At 51.3% G+C, this 15,820-nt stretch overlaps 1 protein-coding gene across 3 annotated transcripts in view; it reads left to right on the top strand.

Annotated features, from left to right (window-relative positions):
• The window catches only part of PHYHD1 (phytanoyl-CoA dioxygenase domain containing 1), a 135,541-nt gene that overhangs the window by 106,718 nt on the left and 13,003 nt on the right, over window positions 1–15,820 (top strand). The gene's annotated exons all lie outside the window — the stretch shown is intronic.

The following is a 15,820-nucleotide window of genomic DNA, read 5'->3' as shown; positions in this document are numbered from 1 at the left end:
TTGCAGACTGCATCTGGGGGTCCTGGGCAGGCAGGGTGTGCTATGCCACAGACATGGGCATTAGGGGCATTTACCACTGCTTTCCTGGAGTTTTACCGACTATGCCCTTGCAAATGGAACTCTAAGTACACACCTTCTGCACTTAATTCTTAATGGTATATGTGTGCGAGCAGTTCGAGGCTTACCCAAGGTGGTTGTGTAGGGTTACTCAGACTCAAAACAGTACACAGTAACTCACCAGTGTTTACAATGTCCAGGTAACACTTGATCTTAATAAATAAGTATTTTTAGTTTTCCAACAACTCAGCACCACAAAGATCTCAGTGGATTACAGTCACTACACAGTACACAAGACTAGTCTGCAGAGTGGTCCCTACGCTAACGCACTCTACTCCCTCCATAGTCCACATGTGGAGATGACGGGTTCACGCTTCACGAGAACATGGCAGGTGCTTAATTTATCCCTACCCGTCAAGTTGTTAACCATCGGGTGAGGCTGTGGTATCAATGATAAAGAAGTCTGTCCTTCCCTTGGCTTGTTCAACCGGCTCTTCCAGTGGACCTGTTACAACTTTACCTGGTCCCCAGATGAAGGTCAGTCTCCACCAGTTTTTATGGGTCTCACAACTGGCACCACCCTTCTTCCTGGGCGCTTTCGTGAGAGCTGATAATGGAGCAGGGCTGTGGAGGTCCAAAGACAGGTTGGCACATATGCCAGCCAGGATTCTGCGGATGGTGTCTCCATGCTGCCCACGTTCTTCTCGGCACACGAGCTCCTCACTTTGTCATGGTATGGTAAAAAGTTTTGTACCGCGCTCGGCCACCGTACGGTTTCATGGCGCTCATGACTAATGCGGGGAGGTGGGGACGTGTGTTTTACTCAGAGGCAGACTGGAAAAGGTACATTTTTAACAATTTACGAAAACAACCATAGGTAGAGCAGTGACGGATGGCAGGTGGGAAAGCATTCCAGGTTTTGGGGGCGCAGAAAGAGAAACAGGAGCCGCCATGTTTGGTTTTTGGAATGACTAGCAGATTGTGGCCAGAGGAGCGAAGATTTCTGGGAGGAACATAGCATTTCAATTTAGAGATAATAAAGATAGGAGCAAGATCAGATAGGGCTTTAAAGATCGTACAGCCCAGTTTGAAGATGCAACGCTTGGCTACAGGGAGCCAATGAAGGCTCCGTAGTAGAGGCGAGACATGTTGATGGCGAGGTTGGTGATAAACCAGGCGTGCAGCCTGATTTTGCACAAGTTGTAACTTGTGAAGAAGGTATGCAGGGATACCGGCATACAGAGTGTTGGCGTAGTCAATTCTTGACGTAACCAGGGCCATGATGACAAGGATCAGTGCGTCTCTGGTAAAAAATCTACAGATTTTTCGTATCCTGCGTAGTTGGAAAAAGCAGGATGACGTCACCGCACCGCATGATGAGCTTGGGTTCCTCCCATTAGCTCAATGAATCGGCCTCTCGTGCTGGGCCTCGTTGGAGTTGGCAGCATTGGCAGGTACACAATGAAGATGCTCTGAGGCACAATGTTGGTAATGTGGGCAGATGCAAGGGAGGCCCCAGTGCTCTGGGGCTCCTTTCCTTCATTCCATGGGTGCTACCACCAGGGGTATGACTATGCACTTGCATTGGCACAGCTCCTCCACACCTCAGCAACTCTATGCAGTATCTTTGTGGAGTGGTGTCTGATCTCTGGCAGGCCCGCAGCAGCTCGGAGCGGCACCTCTGGCACGCCTTCTCACTGATCTCAGGCAGGCTTCAGCAGCTCGGAGTGGCGTCTCCAACAGGCCCCCTCACTGATCTCAGGCAGGTGCCGCTCGAAGTCGGATTTTGCTGCTACATTGGGAGTTGAACTGTTGGAGGTGAACTGGCCGTAACCCGACCCTGGGACTGCCGTTGCTGACCCTGAATTGTTGCTGGACTCGGGGGTCCGGGACTGCGAGGCCCACAGGGCAGTGCGTTTTCAACATCACGCGCACCTGCCGCCTTTTCCCGTGACCCCTCCCTGCAGAGTCTCCAGCCCTTCAAATCACGACTCGCGGCCCCCGCTCCGCGGGAGCCGCTCGAAGTCGGATTTTGATGCTACATTGGGAGTTGAACTGTTGGAGGTGAACTGGCCGTAACCCGACCCTGGGACTGCCGTTGCTGACCCTGAATTGTTGCTGGACTCGGGGGTCCGGGACTGCGAGGCCCACAGGGCAGTGCGTTTTCAACATCACGCGCACCTGCCGCCTCTTCCCGTGACTCCTCCCTCCTTCTCCAATTAAGGTTGGCCCATCACGCTCCCGCGGGACGGAGCGCGGGCCGTCTGTGGCCGTCCGAGGTCGGCTGAGGTTGGGTTGGGCCACCCCCCTTTTGTTTAGCTGTTCGTGTCCATTCAGGGAGGCATTGTTGTTTACCTTTGGTCCCCTTTATTACTTGTTGGCCTCCGTTGTTATTGTGAATCATGCCCTTACGTTCGGGAAAAGAAAGATCTGTGCAATTGCAGGGTGATAACTGGTCCCCTTGATGCTTTTATAACCAGGGCGACCGGTATCTTGGAAAAGGAGATAGCCTTTGCCGAGAAACGCCTATTGCTAGATCTTATTACAGGGAAGCGCTCCTCTATAGGTCGCCTTGCAACAGTGGTTAGTCCACAGGCACGCTCTATGATTCCTATCCAGACTTTGGACACTGTGTTGGTGGATGTTCACCCAGAGGTGGAGAGCTCGTTCTTGAACTCAACTGAGGGTGGCTCACAATCCAGTGTCTCTATAGGAAGCAGCGGTGAGGAAAGTGTGTTAAATGTAAGTCCTGTCCAAGCTGACCCTATTACTGGAGAGTTCCAGCGGAATATGCCCTGCAAGAGGAAGATAAGTAAGGGCCCTCAGAAGGGGGGTATTCCTAAAATACCCAAAATAAATAGTATTCCCCAGCCTATCCTTGCCCCTGAAACAGTTATCAGCTCCCAGCCTTCTTTGGTCACAACTAGTCCTTTGTCCCCCCCTCAAGTATCACCGAGAAATTTAGCCATTAGCCCTGAGTGTTCTAGTAAAGACGATTGTCTTTAAGTAAAATGGAACTATTAATAAAATCACTTATGTTACCATTACTAGAACGAACCAGACTTATGAACTCGAAGTTGGATCTATTGGAAAATCTTGTAAAAGAGAATACTGGTATATTGAAAAAGTTAGTAAATGCTCAAGCTACTCCCCCTATTCCAACTAGTATACCAAACCCCCCGGGTGCCATGTTACAACTAAGCGGCCACTTCAGGCTCCCGCTAAACAACCTAACATTCGGTCTGCTATAAACAATCCTGCTAGTGTAACATCTAGGGGTGGGAGCATGAAAGCTGATACAACGCACAATACCAAGTCTTCTACTGTTGCCCAAGCTCCGAACCTTGCTAGGGGTAGTTCTAAACCGACCACCATGACCAAATCAAGCACCAGAGCTTTGGGGAGCCAAGACAAAAATCATTTTGTCTTGGTCCAGAAAGTTCATAAACAGGGCTTCCCTTGTATCGACTTACCTCCTGAGGCTACTCCTTACACGATTGTTTTAACAGGTGTCTCAACCCTTAGGGAAGAAACACCTGAATCCTATGGGGACCTCAGAAATAAAGTTGTATTCTGGTTAAATAAAAACAGACCCCTCCCACCATCCTCTGCCCTGGAGATATGGAGTGTTAGACGAGTAGACTGGGTGGGACACTGCCCGAAAGACCTGGAAGGCGATTGTATCATTATCAATTTCAGGGATCCTTGGGTGGTGGACTATATACGTAGGTAAGCTAGATTTGGGAGGATGGGGGATGTGCAGTCATTGGGCCTCAGTTATTTCTATCCTAAAAGAAATAATGTCCCTTTTGTCAACCCCCTAATGTCTAGAAGAACTTATGGGAGATTTCCAACAGACAGGAACACATACACCCCATTCATCCCACAATTGTTTAATCGCTTTGAAGCACTCTCTGGTTTGGAGGGCATTGATTGACTCCGTCCTATATCCGGCGGAGAGAGTCATTCTGGCAACCTTGATCAAGGGGAAGCTGACCCATTTTGTATAACTTGTTTAGCCAGTCAGGAGGGGGGCTCTCGAAGATGGATGTGGTTGCTGGGAGAGTTTTAAAGGGTAACTCCCTGGACGGTATTTCGTCTATTGTTGATGGTGGGGATCTAGGCCGAGAGTCGATGGCTTCGAATCACGAAGCCCCTTCCCTTCAGGATACGGTACTTAAAATAGCATCATGGAACATCGCAGGGCTTAAAGGGCGAATAGCCTCAGATGACTGGGTAGATTTTGTTGATTCTTTTGATGTTTTATTATTTCAAGAGAGCTGGGCTCCTGAACCAATCTTTCGAACAGGTTTTCTTATTTTTTATAAACCAGCCATCAAGGGTACTAAGGGTAGAGCATCAGGGGGCTTAGTAATTTGGGTTAGGCAGTCCATCAGCTATAGACCGGTGGAAATCCTAGTGAAAAACCCCGATATTTTAGGGATCAAGTTATGTAGGGAAAATCACCAGGATATTATTCTTATCAATATATATGCTCGAGGCCTCCCCGGCGGGAGAAGCCCAGCTATTATAGATGAGTTGGACTCCTACCTCGAATTGATTGGGAGAGATAATTTAATACTTATAGCAGGGGATTTAAACTGCACCTTTGAACCCCTGAAGAGTGAGGGCGAGGACTTGTGTTCTGAGGAAGATGCTATGTGGAACATTCCGAACCTGACACTGAATCATATCAACAAGGGTTCCGAGGCTGCTTTGCACTGGTTAGGGCTGTGCTTAGAGTGGGGTTTGAGCGCGGCCAATGGTCGTACGATTTCTGACAAAGCTGGTCCTCCTACATTTGATAACGGGACTAGTAAAAGTAGAATTGATTACACTCTGGTAAAAATGGAGTATTGGTCCTTCCTGGAAGACATGGTAGTTGTGGATCGTCCTGAGAGCGACCATAACCCGTTGTCTCTAAGTTTGAAGCTCTCTGGTGACTTAGGCAGATCTCCTGCAGCAACGTGTGTTACTGCAGAGGCTGTTTCAACCAACGATAGAAGGAGGGTCAGATGGTGTAGGGTCCTGGCGGATCCCGCCATGTTAGATGGCATATATCTGGAAGTCTCATCAACTTTGATTGCCATACATGATCTTCCTTCCAATAAGGAAGGAGTCCACCAGATTAGTGATCTACACGAGCAGTGTGTTAACAAATTGAAGGCCCTCCTTACCCTACCTCCGAAGCTCGGGAAAGAGAAAATATTTAGCCCCAGTAAGAAATGGTATAATAAAAAATGCAGGGAGGCATACAGTGGGCTCAGAAAAGCTATTAAATCAAGGGTAACCCTTGATATTAAACTGGCGTGACAAATGTACAAAAGGGTACAGTGGGAGGCGAGGAGAGAGTGGGACGAGTGCTACTGGTCTGATCTATATGAGGCTAGTCCTTCCTCTAACCAGACTAAGTTCTGGGAAGTTGTTAAATGGGGCAGAAACCCAGATTCACAGTGCCCAGTTAATCATGTCTCGGCGGAAGCATGGGTGGACTTTTTTTTGTTCCAGTTTAAATTTATTTATTTTATTTAGGAAATTTATAGAGCGCTACTGTCACCTTGCAGGTATCCTGGCGCTGAGGCTTCACAGAGTGGCAGATAATGGATGTAATAGAGAAAGAAATCCAGTAGGTTAGACCTTCGGAAACAGCCAAGTTTTAACACGTTTCCTAAAGAGGAGAATTTCCTCCGTTTGACGGATCTCCAAGGGCAGGCTATTCCAGAGTTTGGCAGCAGCAACTCCGAAAGATCTACCCCCAGCCCTGACCCTCTTAAATCTGGGTACTTTCACCAAACAAGCAGTTGCTGAGCGAAGTGCTCTGGTTGGAGTGTACCAAACAAATTTGGCTTGCAGAGCGCTAGGCCCAGGTCCATGCAGGGCCTTGAAAACAAGGCAGAGGGATTTGAAGAATATTCTCTGCTTCAGCGGGAGCCAATGAAGCTCAGCCAGCGCCGCCGATGCAGAGGATCTTCTAGGCCAGCCAAGAGCCAGCTTGGCGGCAACAGACTGCATTCTTTGGAGTCTGTCTAGCAGCTGACCCGGTGACTCAAGCAGGAGGGCATTACAGTAGTCGAGTCTGCTCAATATGGTGCATCTGACTACCATAGCCCGGGCCTGTAAGGGAAGTAACGGCAGGATCTTACGAAGAGACCTGAAAAGAGCAAAACAGCTGGACACCGTTTTCGCCACCTGAGCTTCCATGCTCAACTTATTGTCCAGCATAACGCCCAGATTGCGAGCAGTAGTAACCGGTTGAGTTTTTATCAATGTTTCTGGAGGCCAGAAGTTATCCGGAAAAGGGCGGGGGATCCGACTTCGAGCACAAAACAACACCTCAGTCTTGCTGGCGTTGAACTGCAGAGAGTTATTATGTAGCCAGCTCGCCGTATCTCGCATGCAGTCATGAAATGTCTCCAGCGGGATTGATTCCTCACCCTCCCACGACAAGATGATTTGGGTATCATCTGCGTAATTAATAGCATTAATCCGATAAGATTTTATCAGTGTAATCAGGGGTTTCAGATAAACGTTGAATAAATACGGACTAACTGCCGAACCCTGAGGCACCCCATGGGACACCGGGGAAAAGGCAGATTTAAAAGGGGGGAGGGACACCGCCTGTTTCCTATTAAGTAGGAAAGAGCGAAACCATCGCAGGGCAACACCCCCTACCCCGGCCTCGCTCAGTCTTTCCAGGAGGATCACATGATTTACCGTATCGAATGCGGCAGACGGGTCAAGCAGGATCAGAGCCGCTGCTTGACCTCTGTCTGCACGCATTAGAAGATCCTCCATGGCAGTGAGCAAAGCCGTTTCGGTCCCATGGGCAGGGCGAAAGCCAAAGTGGATTTCATCCAAGAATTGATGTTGTTCCAGATGTTTAGAAAGGAGCGAGCTCACCCAACGTTCAGCAATTTTTGCAGGGAACGGTAGCAAGGAGATTGGTCTATAGTTTTGTAGACATTCTGGGTTAAGGGAGGGTTTTTTTAACAGCGGGGGTACAAGGGCCTGTTTCCAGGATGCCGGAACAGTACCACTAGCCAATGATTGATTGCAGATCCTACAGAGGGTGGGAAATAGTTCATCCCCATACTCTTTCCAGATTTTATGAGGAATGGGGTCCAGAGGTGATCCTGATGAAATACCCCGGGCCAGCCTGCTGAGGTCCTCCTCCGTAATGGGAGGAAAATCCAAGAGACGATCAGCAGGCTGCCAACCAGGGTTCCCGTCCCCGTCCCCTGCACGCCCATCCTCTAGACTAATAGAGCAAGTCAGAGTGGGAGATGTGCTGAGATTGTGAATAATAGTATCAATTTTATCTTTGAAAAATAGAGCAAGGTTATCGCAGAGAGCCTGCGTGGGGGGGGGTCGACGTTTTAGTGCATTCAGGATTTGTAAGACCGTTCAGAATCTGAAAGATACTTTTGGAACTATTTGCCGCAGTACAGATCGTGGAGCAGAAATAATCGGCTTTGGATTTATAAATCAAGGCTTTATATTCAGCAAGTTTAGGTTTCCAGAACAGTTTGCTAGCTTTTGTATATCCTTGCCTCCATTTCCTTTCAGCCTGTTTGCAGGCTAGTTTTGAAGCCTTTAAAGAATCGTTAAACCAGGGAGCCGAAGCTCTGCCCTTGTACCTGTGTTTTTTTAGCGGGGCAAGAGAGTCTACCCTCGTGGTAATTCTGAGACACATAGAAGCGTAGTTTTCATCAACTTGACAGTCTGAGGAAAAACTATCTTCAACCTTAAATACTACATCAGTAGTTCTCAACCTCCCAAGGGCTCTCCAGTCCCTGCACATAAATTTGGTGGTAGTATCTTGTACCTGTGTATGAGCCTTATTGCTATTAACAAAGAATTTAAGAAGGAAGTGGTCGGTCCAGGCCGTGGGCAGAATTTCACTCAGATGTACTAGCTGAGGGACCGAAAAAATCAGGTCAAGCCGATGTCCAGCCCTGTGAGTTGCTCCCATAACATGTTGATGGAGGTTGATACTTTCACAGGAATGGAGACGGTTGAGCAGCCCTGCGTCTAAGGAACCATTCAGCCACAGATTAAAATCTGCCAGGACTATCAGTTTATTATGAGAGGCAGCCATATTAGTAAAGGTAGTAAGCAATGACTGCTGTTGCAGAATACTGAAAGTCCCGGGCGGTCTGTAACATATGATTCCTGTGAACGTAGCCCCAGTGTGACTATTAATAGATAGGCCGAGCAATTCAGCACCAATGACCGGGTCCAGGTCAATGGTCTCGATATGCCAGGAAGCCCTGTAGATTACACCCACCCCACCACCTCGTCCTTTAGGTCTGGGAAGGTGAAGGATTTTGTAATTCTGCGGGCAGGCCCAACCCAGCTCAACCTCACAATCAAGGTGAGTCCAGGTCTCGGTGATAAACAGGGCGTCTAACTGATGCGATTCCACCAGTAATTGGATTTCCTCTGCATGCTTAGGCAGAGATCTAATGTTGAGAAGCCCACAGGATAGAAGACCCCCAATCACGAAGTCACTCGATGGAGGAGCCGATTCCGCGAAAGAGAGGTGTCCCTCATGCGCATGCTCACCTAAATTAAGCAGGGTCTCTCGAGAGTATATTTGGGGGGGCCGCACCCGAGAGATGGGTACTTAGGCGGGTGTTCGGAGCAGCATAACTGGCACTGGGCGTGGCTTTGGCGCGGACGGGCGCAGACGGGCTTGCCTTAGGCGCGCCTTTGGCGCACCATGGGCGCATCCGCTGCGCGTGTTCGCCCCAGTGTCGTTTTATGGAGCCTGCTCCCCAACCACTAGACCGCGAGTGAGGGCTACCCTCAAAATGACGAGTCCGCTCGCACGTACGAACCAGGCCAAGTAAGTAGAATGTAGGAGCAGGGTCGCTCTAGTTCCAGCAATGTAAAAACACAATAAACACAATAAAAAGTAGTAATTCACTTTTTAAAATCCCATTTAAGAGAACAATGTCGCCGCTAATGAGAAAGGCAGGCAACCGTGCTGGCAGAGCCCTACCACACACACGTCACCACCTCGGGAGCCAATGAAATCACTTGCGCGCTCGCCCCAGTGTCGTTTTATGGAGCCTGCTCCCCAACCACTAGACCGCGAGTGAGGGCTACCCTCAAAATGGCGGGTCCGCTCGCACGGACGAACCAGGCCAAGTGAGTAGAACGTAGGAGCAGGGTCGCTCTAGTTCCAGCAATTTAAAAATACAATAAACACAATAAAAAGTAGTAATTCACTTTTAAAATCCCATTTAAGAGAACAATGTCGCCGCTAGTGAGAAAGGCAGGCAACCGTGCTGGCAGAGCCCTACCACACACACGTCACCACCTCAGGAGCCAATGAAATCCCTGAATATGAACTTTGTGACGCCCCGGTGTTTTGGGTCCCATCGCACTCATCTCTCTGTCATCCTTTGGTGTTTATGAATGATGACACTGAGTCTGCACTCCGGTCAGTTCAAGCAGGGAAAGCTCCCGGGATGGATTGTATCCCGGCTGACTTATTCAAATCTGACCCCCAACTCTGGGTTCCTTACATCACTCAGGTTGCTAATGCTATTGCCAAGGGGGCAAGGATCCCAGAGTCATGGAAAGGAGCGGACATTTTTCCCATTTTTAAAAAGGGGGATCGATCGGTCCCTAGTAACTATCGTCCCATATGTCTCATAGATTCCCTGCAGAAAATTGTTGCCAGGATGGTTCTTGCCAGGGTTCAAGGGTGGATGGAGATGGATAGTATTCTCTCACCATTACAGGCTGGATTCAGATCAGGCACCAGCACCATCGACCAGGTCTTCCGATTTGCTCTGATATACTGGAAGGTGGTGCTGTTGGGCAGAGGGACCATCTATGCCGCCTTTGTGGACCTTAAGTCCGCCTTCGATCTTGTGCCCAGGGCAAAATTTTGGGCTGTCCTAGGTAAGCTAGCACTGCCGTCCGAACTCCTTGAAATCCTGGTAAGACTGCATGAGGGCAATTTTGCCAAGGTGAGGTGGGGGAGACAGGGGCAGGTAACGGACAGTTTTCCCGTCACGAGGGGTGTCCGCCAAGGGTGCGTTTTGGCACCTACCCTTTTTTTTATTATTTATAAATCAGGTGGTGAAGTTTTTTGCAGCACTCCAACTGATGCACCCATATTGGGCGGGACCAAGTTCCCATTGCTCATCTTTGCAGATGATACATTAATCCTCTCTAAGACACGTAGTGGTCTCCAAAAGGCGATTAACAGATTTGAGGACTTTTGCAAACTAAATGATCTGCAAATAAATGTGAGCAAGACCAAATTTATGGTTTTAACAAAAAATCGGCCCATTAAAAGCTATATTAGCATGAATGGAGTCACCCTTGAACAAGTGGATGTTATGACTATCTCGGAGTCACTTTAGACTATCGCCTACGCTGGAACCCACAGGTTGACGCTCTCCATTTAAGATCTGTACGCCTAATGGGTTGCCTAATCCAGGAGCAAAGAATGTCTTTGACTAAAAGGGTTTTGCCAGCACTAAAGATCTATGAAGCAAAAAGTAGCTCTGCAATTTTGTATGGGGCCGACCTATGGGGTTATATGGACCTAACCCCCCTAGTAAGAGCTCAAAATAAATTTTTGCGTAAACTGGTAGGCTTACCCCAATCCACACCAAGTAAACCCCTTTTGTTGGATATGGGTTGTAAGCCGATAAATGAGATGGCACGGTACCGGCTCGTAGCATTGTGGAGACGAATCTGGACATCGCCGGTCTCTTTGCTAATGAACTAGCGGAAGTGAGATCAATCATGGGTTCTGGCAATATCCCATGGCTCCGGGAGGTGAAATTAATCTTGGAAAGTATAGGACTCAGCCAATTGTGGGCTAACCCGGGGTCTACTGTGTTCCCCTCTAAAAAAGAATTTAAAATGCTCTTCTGGGCTTCTGTCAGAATCCAATTTGTTGCACTGTCGGATTCTACCACCCTAACGGGTCGATTTCTGGTGCACAAATTGGATCCCCTACTCGAGAACTATTGGGATGTTATTACCAGGAGCCTGGACAAAAAATTATACCATCAGTTTAGAGTGGGGTCTTTACCAGTGAGGTCCTTTACCAAGAAATGGGATGGTTATATAACTGAGTACTGTCCCTGGTGTAATGACCAAAAGGAGAGTGTGGGTCATTTTTTCTTTGCCTGTCCGGCCTACTCAGCCCCTAGGAATAAATGGATTAGGCCCATTTGCTGTCAGTTGAATGTTAGAGGGAGTGCAGAGGCATTGTGGGCTTTAAGAACAAACACCTCAGAGATTGTGGTTATAGGAGTAGCAAAGTACCTAGGGTGGGCCTGGGTTATCAGAGCTAGACACCTTCATGTACATAGACTATAACTTTTAAATATGGATACCTTTTTCATACTAAGTCTTTAAAATTTACTGTTTAATTCTTGTCTTAAAATGATGAATTCTGGATAAAATATGATGTTGTTAAATTTTATGTATATATGATCTGGTTTTATTCCCTTTTTGTAAATTATCTTTCATGATGTAAAAATCGAAATAAAGACGTATGAAACTGAAACTGAAACTGATCTCAGGCAGGCCCGCAGCAGCTCGGAGTAGCAGCTCGGAGTGGCGTCTCCAACAGGCCCCCTCACTGATCTCAGGCAGGCCCGCAGCAGCTCGGAGTGGCGTCTCCAACAGGCCCCCTCACTGATCTCAGGCAGGCCCGCAGCAGCTCGGAGCGGCGCCTCCAGCACGCCCCCTCACTGATCTCAGGAAGGCCCGCAGCAGCTCGGAGCGGCGCCTCCAGCACGCCCCCTCACTGATCTCAGGAAGGCCCGCAGCAGCTCGGAGCGGCGCCTCCAGCGCACCCCCTCACTGATCTCAGGAAGGCCCGCAGCAGCTCGGAGCGGCGCCTCCAGCGCACCCCCTCACTGATCTCAGGCAGGCCCGCAGCAGCTCGGAGCGGCGCCTCCAGCACGCCCCCTCACTGATCTCAGGAAGGCCTGCAGCAGCTCGGAGCGGCGCCTCCAGCACGCCCCCTCACTGATCTCAGGCAGGCCCGCAGCAGCTCGGAGCGGCGCCTCCAGCACGCCCCCTCACTGATCTCAGGAAGGCCCGCAGCAGCTCGGAGCGGCGCCTCCAGCGCACCCCCTCACTGATCTCAGGCAGGCCCGCAGCAGCTCGGAGCGGCGCCTCCAGCACGCCCCCTCACTGATCTCAGGAAGGCCTGCAGCAGCTCGGAGCGGCGCCTCCAGCACGCCCCCTCACTGATCTCAGGCAGGCCCGCAGCAGCTCGGAGCGGCGCCTCCAGCGCACCCCTCACTGATCTCAGGCAGGCCCGCAGCAGCTCGGAGCGGCGCCTCCAGCACGCCCCCTCACTGATCTCAGGAAGGCCTGCAGCAGCTCGGAGCGGCGCCTTCAGCGCGCCCCCTCACTGATCTCAGGCAGGCCCGCAGCAGCTCGGAGTGGCGTCTCCAACAGGCCCCCTCACTGATCTCAGGCAGGCCCGCAGCAGCTCGGAGCGGCGCCTCAAGCGCGCCCCCTCACTGATCTCAGGCAGGCCCGCAGCAGCTGGGAGCGGCACCTCTGGCACACCCCCTCACTGATCTCAGGCAGGCCCGCAGCAGCTGGGAGCGGTGCCTTCAGTGCACCCCCTCACTGATCTCAGGTAGGCCCGCAGCAGCTCGGAGCGCCGTCTCCAGTGCACCCCCTCACTGATCTCAGGCAGACCCGCAGCAGCTGGGAGCGGAGCCTCGAGCGCGCCCCCTCACTGATCTCAGGCAGGCCTGCAGCAGCTCGGAGCGGCGCCTCTAGCGCACCCCCTCACTGATCTCAGGCAGGCCCGCAGCAGCTCGGAGCGGTGCCTCCAGCACGCCCCCTCACTGATCTCAGGCAGGCCCGCAGCAGCTCGGAGTGGCGTCTCCAGCACACCACCTCACTGATCTCAGGCAGCCCTGCAGCAGCTCGGAGTGGCGCCTCCAGCAGATCCCCTGTTAGAAATGGGTTTTCCGGTTGGCTAAGGCTGGGGCCAAAACCAGGCAGAAACCACCACTCTAGTCAGGGCAAGGGAGTTACACGCCATGATAACCCCTGCTCACCCCCTTGGTAACGTGACATGAACAGTAAGGCTTACCCCGGAGGCAATGTAAGTTAAGTATTTGCGCACGCACCCTCAGCAACAACACCCAAGGCCCACCACAAAAGGAACTCCACACAAGGTTATATATAAAAATAGCCTTTGTATTATACCAAACACATTAGATAATAAACTCACACTTTACAATGTGCCAACATGCACGGGCAGAATTTACAGGGGATTATATACATGGGACAGGGCCACATGGACCACTGTCAGAACTAAGCACTTTTTAAACTAGCACTTGGTAGAAATAGCACTTTGTAGGAATAACGCTTAGCACATAGAACATATAATAACTGTAGCACCAAATAGCAAATGTATCACATAACCAGTAACCACTGGTAAAAGGTAAGTACCACCTACGCAATCCTAAACACTTTAGGCAAATATTACGCAGGGAACCATGAACTCCCTAGTAGAACCTATACTAGGAAAAACAACCTCCTAAGCATGAAAACACAGTCAGAGGTATAGGCAAGAGCTTTGCACATGATGCATGAAGACACATTCAGAGGTATAGGCCAGAAGCTTCACACATGAGGCATAAAAACACATTCAGAGGTATGGCCCAGAAGCTTCACACATGAATCACATTAGGGTCCAGGTTGCGCCACTGCGCCAAAACCTAAACGTAGCAGCTGCCCACTACTTGCTGGGCAGCTGAGGATAGGGACAGGGCCTAAACGCTGCAGCTGGCACCAAGTACTGCGCAGCTGGGGAAGGCCAAAGAAGGGGCGAAGGAGTGTGACTCACTCCTAAGTCCAGAGACATGCCCCTAGAAAAAAAAGAACCTAAACGTTGCAGCTGCCCACTACTTGCTGGGCAGCTGGGGATCTCCTCTGGGCTTTCACAGAGACAATGGGACCCAAAACAACGTGGGCTCGGGACCAACTGTGCCCCAACACGTGGGTACCTTGTGGCTCTAAATAACAAAATGCCCCCTTTCACGTTGGAGCCTTTCAAGCTCGAAACAACAATGTCCCCAGGAGCCTCGTGGGCTCTCAGCAATAAGGCCACGACAATGGGGGAGCGGCCCGCTGCCAACCGGGGCCGCTCTACCCTCTAAAAATGCTCGGGGGACTCGCAAAATAATGGCCCCTCTGAGCCCTTGTAGGCTTACCACAATAATGCCCCCAGGAGCCACCCGTGGACTCAGAAAAGGCGGAAGCACTGAGGAGTGACCCGCGGGGACGCCCGCACTAACCGGCTTGTTGGGAGGCGGCGTCTCCTCTCCTCAGCACTTGCGGCGGGGGCAATCTCTGGCGGAGCGGGGCTCTCCCTAAGTCATGGGAGCTCCGCCTTACCAGATGCACTGCTGCACCCGGCCCCCCATCTCGTGGCCGGGACATTAGGAATGGAGCCTGCGAGGCTCCGGGATCTTTCTTCCTCCGGGGCAGCTTCCCCCAATCAGCGCGCGGCAGCAGGTGGGACTTCCCTTCCAAACCGGAAGTCCCGCCTCGAGTCAGGCACGACAGTGCCTGGCTTCCTGTGTCCGCGCGAGAGGGCCGCCCGCGGCGGTGATTTTCATCTCGCAAAATGAGGGGCTGGTACCCTCGGTAGGCAAATAAACTGTAGAAGTGGGGTGGGCACCCGCTAAGGCACCCAAACACGGGGTGGGCACCCATTCTGTCAATAACGAAATGTAAGGAGCGCAAATGAGGGGTAGGCTCCCTCCGAATGGGATGATAAAGCAGGGGGGGGGCTCCTGCTCACTGAAGGCCTTAATGGGGGGATCCCTCATGCTGGGATTCCCTCTAGCACCGCGCTGCACGGGCCCACGCACTCCTGCTCAGCTGGGCTAGGAAAATGTAGCGCTTTCAGGCGCTAGAGGCAGCCACAGCCCTGGGGCAAGGGCAAAGGCACAGCAAAAGGTCCTGGAGGTCAGGGAGGCAATGCAGGGCCCAGGGGCCAGCACACAGGGCACTCCAGCAAGGAGACAGCCCCCATGGCGGTCCCTCCTGGGCCCCACCATCAGCAAGGCCCCCCTCTGTCAGGAATCCAAGAAGTAGAAGAGTCCCCCAGTCATCCTAGGAAATCCAGGGGCTGGGCAGGGCCCAGGGAGGCAAGGCTTCCCGTGGGCCCCAGCAGCAGCATGCCCCTGGTAGATTCAAGTTGAGCACAAGAACATTTAACATGAGGTCACAGCCTCTTTTTATACACCAAATCCCTTTGTCTCTAGGGTGCAGGGTGGGGGCAAAACCAGACGCAGCTGGTTCTGGAACACTCTGTTGCTCAGCGCCTCTCCCCATTCACTGGCCAGGCTAGAGTCATCAGTCGCACCACAGGGGGCGGAGCCAGCATTGTGTGGGGAAAGCCCAGCCCTATTCAGGTCCCAGGTGCACTCCTCCCTCACATCAATCTTGCAGATCTCTCCACTCACCACCGGGGCAGACCCATCCTGACTCCTGGAGCCAGGCTCACCAGCCAGCTCCAGCCAATCACAAGCCAGACAGCCAATTCACATAAATTACACAGACATGCCAACTTCTAGAAGTGGCACTTCCACACTAGACACAATAACGCCACACACATCATCGCGCAGCATTTAATTACACAAGTCTGCACATACCAAACTCGCATCTGCACTCCCCACGCATCAGGAACTACCAGGGACACATACATTCCCCTTGCATTCCTATGGGAGGGCAGGCCAACCTC

Source organism: Lissotriton helveticus, chromosome 5_1 (assembly GCF_964261635.1).
Source record: "Lissotriton helveticus chromosome 5_1, aLisHel1.1, whole genome shotgun sequence".
In the NCBI taxonomy this organism is placed as follows: Eukaryota; Metazoa; Chordata; class Amphibia; order Caudata; family Salamandridae; genus Lissotriton; species Lissotriton helveticus.
This window is presented reverse-complemented; position numbering and strand designations above follow the sequence as displayed.